Below are 9940 nucleotides of genomic sequence, written 5' to 3'. Positions count from 1 at the left end.
TCCGTTTTTTAAATATATTACACTAACATATAACTTGATTATGCTGGTTTCAGAATTTTTATCGATTAAAGTACCGTTTTAGAAAATTATATTGTTAATTCTGGAGAAACAAACTATTAAAATAAATTAATATTTTAATTTCATTATATGTCTGTTAAAAAAGAAAACAAGTTCAGCGAAAATACTAATTATTATTGTTGTCGACAAAAAGTATTTGTGGGAAACGACAATGGAAAAATAAAGAAGTTTTCTTTAAAAAGAAGAAAGAGTTTAAGCGTTATATAAGGTCTTTAAATATTGTGGTTTCAAAGTTGTTGCCAACATTTTTTTCTGAATACAAAAGTTTTTTTAAAAATAAACAGAGTTTAATTAATAATTAAACATAATACCACAGACAGTATATCAAATTAATGAAGATTTACTAGGGATCGTGATTACTATAATACTACTTTAGAATTTGAATGTGTTGAATTATTATAAATTTATATACATTTATTTTCAATGATTTATATCTTATTACGAAAATCGTATAATAAGATTGTCAATACTTATTTATAAAACAAATAATACTTGAGTTCGCACCTTATACGGAGTGGTTCATAATTCACCTGTATTAAAAAGAGTTTAAATATACCTGATTAAAAAAACTTTATCGAGGCGACTGACCTAATGCGTTTAATTAAGTTAGTTTTGGCTATATAACTCAAAATCTCAAGCAAATATAATATGTTCTCAACAAAACCAAAAGGAACCCATGGTCTCGTAATAAGTGTCACTTAAGTAATAACAACTATTGTTATTATGGTGTTTAGAGGTTATTAAAACTACACAAGTTTTGGAAACAATTTCCGAAACAGAAAATATTTTATGACATGCACTTGCATTCTCGTGTAATGGCTTCAACGGCGTACATAATATTATAATAAATATATTATACATACATACAAACGTATACAATGCGGTTTATAATGGTGGACACAAAAAGCTAAAAATAAAAAGTACACGCGGTAAATATTGATGAGGCGACTTTTTAGTTTTATAGCCTCGAGAACTTCATCGAATAATTTTTAAAGAAAACAAAAATGGAAGAAAACAAAACCGTCGCTCTTCTCCGGGGATTCACTTGCCGTACTGCAGTTTATGTGCTTTATACAATTTAAGATTTCGATCAACTTTTATTCAAAACTTTTCCGCTTATCTTCTTATTATTGCGACAGTAACATCGTGGCTCGCAAAGTGTACAAACGGCTTTTAAACTTGACTGGGGTTTGGAAATAGCCCAGAGCCTTAAAAAAAAAAAATAACACTATCGCCGTATAAACGTTTATGCGTCTATAATAATGTAACAGCAGCATGGGATCGAGGCTATCGCAAGGGAAAAATATAGGAAGTTTGTCAAATAATCACAAACAATGATAGCTGAATAGACCTTGTTTTGGAAATATCATAACATTACAAACGTTTTGTAGCATAAGTGCTCCAAGTGACATTACAAAATGCCACTTATATGCACATCATATTAATCTACAACTCAGCTGGCCAAAGTATTATTTTAATTATTATTCACTAAATACTTAACTTCGGCGGGAAATATAAATATACATCTATAGTAAAAAAAAAAAAAAGGGTTTTTCGCCTTTCCGGTGGCTGTAGGGCATTTATAAATTTCCATTTTCCCTTTGTGGTAAGCGCCAACAGGACGCGTTAATCATATTGTTGTGGTTCATCAGCGGCCATAAATAACGGCGGGTAGGTACATTTTCCTAGAACTCGCTCTAATTTCCCAAAAGGTTACAACCCGGTAGACTTTCTTCATTGGAACACCTTATGAGATACAATTGGAATACGAATAACTCACTTCCTTTTTTTTTCTCTGTAGTTTTTTTAAACAATACAAATTCTTTGCAACAAAAGCATATGGTTACGCCTCATGTCTACTATCGGGCAAAATAAGCTATTCGTTTAATTTATTCTCTTAAGTCACTCGAGTAGCCATTAACATTATTTATTTAGTATTATAATGTAGCGTTAGATCGTTTTCTACAAAATTATATTTGCCATCATTTAGTGTAGCCACTTTATAATGGGGGGTTATGTATAGTTTTCTATAATACAGAATATAATGTTATCTCTGCAAAATGGATATGTTCCTCCATCCAACACTTGGCGAAAAGAACCTTTTTGGGATAATTCACCTATAACGCGTTATTTGGAACAAAACCGAATGTTATCTACTAAATACGTTGACTATGACCTACCTTTTCCGATTAATTCTGATTTTATATTATATTTAGGTAGTCAATAACATTTTCAAACGGACACTGTTCTATACCGGGGTTATGTCGTAAAACTAGATAAATAATGAATCCACGGGCTTTTCAAAATTCAGGCTTTTGTCTTTACCGAAAATTACAAATGGTCATGCCCGAATGGATTCAATCGACCTACAACGCACTATTCTGCTCGTTGAAATTCTACTAAATGCGCCGTTATATCGTTAAAACGTATTCAAAACGATCGCCACAATATATTTTATACCCAGCGGTCCTTTTCCCCAGAGGAAATGCCCTGCTTCCCATTGACGTTATGTGGAGTATCGATAAAATCCCGACTTACCGACATCCGCTGCGACGCCTCTTCCGTCAATCCCTACCTATCTTCCTGCACCTCTCGCCATCGTTTCATTCGGCCTTTTAACCTTTGTCCACTTTCGGCGTCAAAATGTTTTCCAAACTAACGCTTCAGAACAGCCCGCGTGACGCTAAAACGATTTGGGTCGTCGGACCTTATAAATGGAAGTCGATTTGCCTACCGTATGCACGTCATTAATAACCCCCAGTGACCGCCCTGTGTACCCGGCTATTCCTTCAACCCCTGCCGCTGCCAGCTTGCGTGTAACGTTTCCTGTCGTTGTCAACAGGCGACTATAGATGTTTTTTCGATGTGTACCCTAAATAATGCACTACAAGCATAATTTTTTTTTCTCGCAAAATGGCCTGTACTTTATAACATGTGTGATTCTGAAAAAATACTATTCAAATGTCAATGACTACCACTACGATTATACTTCCATTCGTGCGGAAAACACTCGTCAATAAGTTTAATTTCGATTACAGTTTTATTCTATAAAATGCGAATTTGTTATAAACTTTGGAATAGCCGTAGAAATGTATAATACATATATATTTTATATTTATAAACAATAAAAGTAAGCTACCAAAAATACACGAATAAAGAATTGAACAAAGCAAATTAACTGGAAGCTACTGGTATGACATTTTATGTCAGAAGTACTCAGAGTTTCATGAAGTTTTTCCTATAAACGGATAATGACTTTATACGGCTGGATCATCCGGAGAAAGAATTAAAGTTAATATTATATGTCTTGACAAAACTTTTTAACGAAAAAATCTTAAATCGATTTTATATTATCCTTGAGTTGGAATAACTTTAAGTACTGTATGTGCTTTATTAAAAGAAAAATATTAAAACAAATACAATATGGAATAGGTATTTTTATTATTATTATGGCCAATGATTACCTAAAGAACTTGGAAATATAATAAGAGTTAATATTTTATTTTTATTTTTAAAAGAAGCCATAAGATGAAATGCTAACAACAGAAACAGTACAAATAAAAATTCTAGTTGTTGATCATTATACAATGCATTGAATGGCAAAAAACTTCCATCTACGTTAGCTTTTCATACATTTTTTAAGACCTTTTGTACAAAACTAATGAATATAAAATTACATTTAATCGCTTATTAATTATTATGTTCTCTATTAGAATGAGGTACTAATTGATTACATATTTAATTTCTTAAATATTTTTCTATTGTTCGAATTAAAAATTAATTATGTTCAACATTAAAATAGGACTTTTTTTATCTTTATTTTATATACATTTTCTTTTTTTTTTTGGTTAAAATGTTTGTTACAACCAAAAAACGGATGTTAAATGAAAATATATTTTTTTTAAGTTTTAAAGGACAAAAAGTTGAGTTAAACCAAATAGATTGCATAAAATATCCTAAAACCTAATTATTAGGAATATTCGCAAAGAGTGAATTTCCATGGTTGACTGATTTTTTTATTAAGCCGTGATAAAAGCTTACTTGTTTCGTTTGACTATAATGGAAAGGGATTTTTTTTTTTACTTTGGCTGCATGACATAATCCACTATGAAAGGATTTTTCAATGTTTTATTAGGTTGGAAAGTAGGTGTATATACTTTAAGTCTAAAATACTATAAAATCAGATTTTCAAATTTCAAATGCATAGAATTCATACGCCTGAATGAAAAATGATATTATGTTGGTGTTGGTATATTGAAGAGTTGATCATATACATTTAAACTATTTTTCGATTTTAAATCTCATATTTCTACAACGGACTCGTTCGGGCGAGTAAAATAAATCCCAAAAGCATTATTGAAGGTTTGTGGATTTCGGAATGATATCACGATAATCCAATAACTTGACGGTTCTTTCTTTGACATAATTACTTTAGTTTGCCCACTACCTACTTATTTGCAACTGATACAAATTTAAATACTTAGCAATTTTTCTGAAACATTTCTAATTTTAATTTTTGATTGTCGGCCAAAATTACACGACATAAACATACTTTGAGAATATTACAAATGCCGTGACAATTATTATTAAATATTGTATTGACATATTTTAAAAATATACATTGCTAAGTGGTTTTTAAAATAAGAAGTTGAGTTATAATTCTAAGAAAAAAATCCCTTACAAAAGCTACATTTAGCTTTGATATTAATTTTAGCCTTTATTTAATAACATAATACAATAACTAGAAAAAATTGTATTCAACGTTATAGTTAGCATGAATATTCCAGTATTAAATGATCAACCATAATAGCACTATAAATAAAAGCGTTTAAAACAAACTAATGAAACTGAACAACTATTGCCGATCTTTCTTGAATTAAAAATAAAATTTAAGAAAACATATAATTAAAAATATCTTAGATGATGAAAATGTAAAAAAAAATCGTTGTAAAAACAACACTTTTTTCGGCTACCCATTTGTTAATATTTTTATAGCAAAAAAAACGCAAAAAGAATTTTATTCGCAGTCGGTAGGATTCGAACCTACGCTCCCAGAGGGAATCTGATTTCTAGTCAGACGCCTTAACCGCTCGGCCACGACTGCACCATATCGAAAATTGAAATTTTGACGTTATTTAACGCCATTGCGGACATTTTGACGTATTAAATATGATTTAGTATTTTGTAATGACTATTTCATGGTTATTATTTTATTCATGAAAATGGACAAAATTTAGAGGTACCTATTAGAAGTCCGAATAAAGGTTTAGCTGAAATCAAATTTAATATGCTAACAAAAAAAATAAAACAGTTATATTTGTGTAAAAATGTGTTTTTTTTTTAAGTTCAATCTACATATACAATTACAATTTACAAATACCTACCGAGGTACAAATACATGATAATAATATATTGTTTAGATATTTATTTGTATAATGCGAAATCTATACTTATAATAGCTATATTATTATATTAAGCCAACAACATATTATAAAGTACTTAACACAATCAAAATACCTAGTAAGTAGTAGGTAATTTATCATAAATAATATAGGTACTGTTTTCTTAATTCTTGTAATATAGCTGATATTGGTAGGTATATTATGTTAACATTTTCGAACGAAAAAGTTAAACGTTGATGAATATTTGAATACTTCATTTTTTGAATACTTGAACAATACAAAATAACATTAATTATTAAAATGATGATTATAAAATCGTAAATTAAGTAATCATCGAAAAAAATAATTTTTAATTAATAATAAATTCATGGACTATTCTAAATAAACTAGGATGAAAGTACCTTCGTCCTGCAGTTTATATAATAATTAGTATCAAAATTAACAGCGATTCCTAAGTACTAAAAGTTATAAAAATGATAAATGATCTTTTTTTGGGCGAAACAATTATTGTAATATTGTAATAGGAGCACATTTTAACTGTCTGACGTCCTTCGTTAAGTATAGGTATAATATCCTATCGGCTATCCTGCGGGTCGAGTGAGGCGAGGTCTCTTATAGCTTCTCACGAGCAAGGGTTTCTACTATTTATTTTTATACCTGTGTGTTTTCTGAATATATATTACGTTTATATTCCTACTTGCATTTTGTGACTATTAACGTGGAATGCCGGAAAACATCGGACGGCTATTAGTTGGATATCAACGATGAGTGGAAATACAAACATTTATCCCGTTGTATAATCATAGCGGCGTTGAGCAGACAACCCTTCCGGATCCCGAGTATGCAATAAACCCATGGCAGACACTTGAAAATTGTAAACCCGTCTTAATGGCTCTTCGCTTAGGATTACATTGCTTCCGCCGGTTTCTGAATAAATCTCGATTTTTCCTACTTCGGAGTAGATAGTAAAATACAAGCAGGTATCTCGTCCGTCCACCCTTAAGCCGGTCCCGTCGACTCGTGTCGCCACCGATATAGATAGGTACCACCACCACCACCACCACCACCAGCACTTACCTACTCTGTCTTTAAGAGTGAGTTGTCTATTAATCAACTTCTTCGTGAACACGTCAGTGCCAGAGTTTGGCGGCCGTGCACGGATTAAAAGACGTTTTGCTTTTAATACCCCGCGGGTTAATCCCGTACAAGAGTGATGGAATTAATTTAAAAATAATTCAGCACCTTGGCTTTGAAAACGTTATCATAATCCTTAAATTACCCTCTGGCCTTCCCTTTGGGATTTAGGTGTTGTTCGAAAGAAAACAGCGGGGGAAAATAAGGGTTTATGCAGTTCGCCGAGTCTCGTTAAATGTTAATAAATAATGACCTGCCGTTCTGGTCCGTAACCCTTCGGGGTCTAATCCACCGACGCCGTTTTTTTCTGTATCAATTCAATTACACACAAATTTCTACTTAAGCAAATAGTTATACATTTTGATGTATTTTGAATGTAACAATAGGAAAAGTGGTGGAATTATGGTCTAGCAGGGTCGGGACAAGCTATTAGACACTATAGACATGATGCCTAGGGCCTACGACCAACGAAAATAACCGGACCCGTGTCTAATATATATATATATATATATTTTAAAAACTAATAAAATAAGTTAATTGTTTGTGTAAACATCATTGTAAAATGACTGATGACCGATGGGTTTAAAAGAACAAGTGAAAATGGTAATGAAAAAGGTAAAAAAAAAAATTAAAAAAAGATGAATACCTAATTCAAAGGTCTGGTTCAATGGTAAAATTTGCTGAACCACTACTATACATAGTGTAATGCGGAAACTTTAAGTACAGCTTAAATACACTGTCCAGTTATATTATTTCCAGCAGAACTATTTTGTTTTTATTTAATGTAATATTAAATTTTAAGACGTGGAAACTGTAATGGTGCCTAGGTATTATACTAGCTGTGATGTAAAACTGAGCTAAATACAAACTGTATTATGAAGGTAAAAATAAAACGTAGTAAGTCTTCGTGGGGTTGAAGTGAAGTAGGTATAATACGTTAACTTTGTAATCGGATTATTTTTTCTTCCACATTTCCGCTGTTGGTGTACATAATCGGATTTCATAGATAATACTACGACAATGCAACGGTCATTTTCCAACTTATATGTATAAAAAATGATACATATTATGTAATATATTATTCGTAAAAAAAAAAAAAGAATCCGTATTTCCCTTAGCTATTTGAAAATACTTTTAGGCGATAGATCACAGTCGATTGGTTTTCACAAGAGCAACTGTATTTTCTAAACATATTTTCATGTAGTATTATCGCGGGTATAGTGTTTTTTTTTTTTTTATTATGACTTGCCGAGACGAAAAGGAGTTATACGGCATGGGATTATAGTATAAAAACCTTTTATGTTGTAGACTGTAAACAGTATAGTAGTTTACGAATTTTGAACCTTCGAAAATTAAAGACATTAAAAAACGAAACACAAAAACGCATTGTAGTCGAGTAAATCCAGTCATAATAGCAGGTAAATTAAGTACAACCAAAAGTTTCTTGAAAACCATATATTTCGAACAATGGAAAATTAAAAGCCAAAACATATGCGTTCACGGGGAATAGTGCCAGTAGACAGTGCTCAGTAGTACAAGGTGGAACGAAAAGTTTTGATTATACTCCCGGGAATGAAGTTGGTAGTTCATTCCAAGTCCAACCTTCCATGCAACTTATTGCACTATAGGTATGCGTTATGGTTAAGTAATGTACTGTGATTTTAATTGCTATTCACGAACGCTTTCGAAGCGTTCGAGGCTTTTCATAAATGATTACATACCGTCATGAAATAGTGCAATCAAAAGTCGATCGCCCGAATATAATATACACTTAGAAACATCGAACATAAATAGGGAGACCGTCTTTAAGTCATTAGCGTAATTAATTCGAAACCGGCTATAACCGATTTCTCACAAACAACGAAAAATGTTGGAAATTATACATTATTTATTTTTTTGCTACAGCCGAAAACAGAAAATGTACAATTATTGAAATGTTTTAACGAATCCGATTGGTTTTTACTTTTAAATATTTCATTTTCAATTTTCACCCTGTTACATTTACAATAGCAACGTGTGTTGTGGCATTGTACGTACTCGACGGTATTAGTTATTCGGATTCGATCGATTTATCTAATTATAAACATATATTTATATCTATACGTTCTGCCCATCTCTGAACTAAGAGATCCACGATTTCGACAGGTTCGCTAGCCCGCGGTCTTGGGCGGCTGTGCAACGCCTGGCGATTCGGTATAACAATGCATTTATTATAATAGAATTTAAACGTCATCGACTGTCGGCACGCCGTGAATAATATAGAAGCGTTTACAGGGCACAGGGCACCGTTAAATGGGTCGCGGGGGGGTGTAAAAGACACACGAGCCGAGTGTTATGAAATATGGGACAATTTTCTAACGGGTGTGCGGGCAAACGTGACCGGAATACTTTACGAGGGCGGCCGAAGAAGTTTTGCAGATTTTGTTTTTTTTTTCTTATACTTTTTAGAACCATCTTATTTGTTTGCGTCGCACAGGCACTGCGCTAACCTACACAATCGAACTGAGACAATATTACACACCTACGACGGCGTTCTTAAGCGCTTTCGTTGCATCGGTGTGTGTGTGTAATGTATGTGTAATGTATGTGTACTGGTGTACTTGTGTAGATCGCTTTCCGAATTGATCGAACGCGATGATAAAGAAACGACGTGCACAATTGGAACGTTACCAGCGCGATTTTGTCCAACAACTACACGGTTGTACGTGAATAAATAAAGGCACACTTTCATCTTTGTCGACTCGGATTCGGAAAACACTCGTGTGATTTGACCGAGTATTGTCTGTACGTCGAAATTCCCACAGAACGGCCTTGTACTCTATCATACGGATAGACTGTAGTGAGTATTATTTATTTATAAATGTATTGGATTTATTAAACAATAAATCGATTTTTTTTCAAGACAATACAATTTATTTTTTACTACTTTTTAATTAATAGTAGAAAATAGTTGAATAGTTAAACAGTTTAAGATTAATTATTATATTATGTATTGGGTAATTTTAATATTTATTTTGACAAGAAAAATTATCCGTCAACTCGGAGCATACTTTAAATGTTCTTTTGGGGTCACTTTGTTTTAAATTATGATAGCCACAAGTAATAACAATTGTAAACAATTGTTTGCAAATTTTTATAAACTAATATGTCATGCAACGCCACAAAATGATCCTCTTGAAAATTACTTGGCACACAGACGAGGCTGTTAACCATTGTTGTTGAAATTGTGAACCATAACAGCTATTAATTAACAATAACGAAATATAAATAATTAGTTAATTTCTTACCGACAGATTTCATTGACAAAAATAAATCCTCTTCATGAA

At 32.1% G+C, this 9940-nt stretch overlaps 1 non-coding gene across 1 annotated transcript; it reads right to left on the bottom strand.

Moving 5' to 3' along the window:
* Positions 1-5100: 5100 nt before the first annotated feature.
* Positions 5101-5182, bottom strand: Trnas-aga (transfer RNA serine (anticodon AGA)). The gene has a single exon. It is a non-coding gene; the product is annotated as a tRNA-Ser (tRNA).
* Positions 5183-9940: the final 4758 nt, after the last annotated feature.

This window comes from Adelges cooleyi, unplaced genomic scaffold (genome assembly GCF_023614345.1).
Source record: "Adelges cooleyi isolate 19-005CV unplaced genomic scaffold, UGA_ACOO_1.1 ACOO_flye_CR_arks_rails_tigmint_CR_PRNA_108, whole genome shotgun sequence".
Lineage (NCBI taxonomy): Eukaryota > Metazoa > Arthropoda > Insecta > Hemiptera > Adelgidae > Adelges > Adelges cooleyi.
This window is presented reverse-complemented; position numbering and strand designations above follow the sequence as displayed.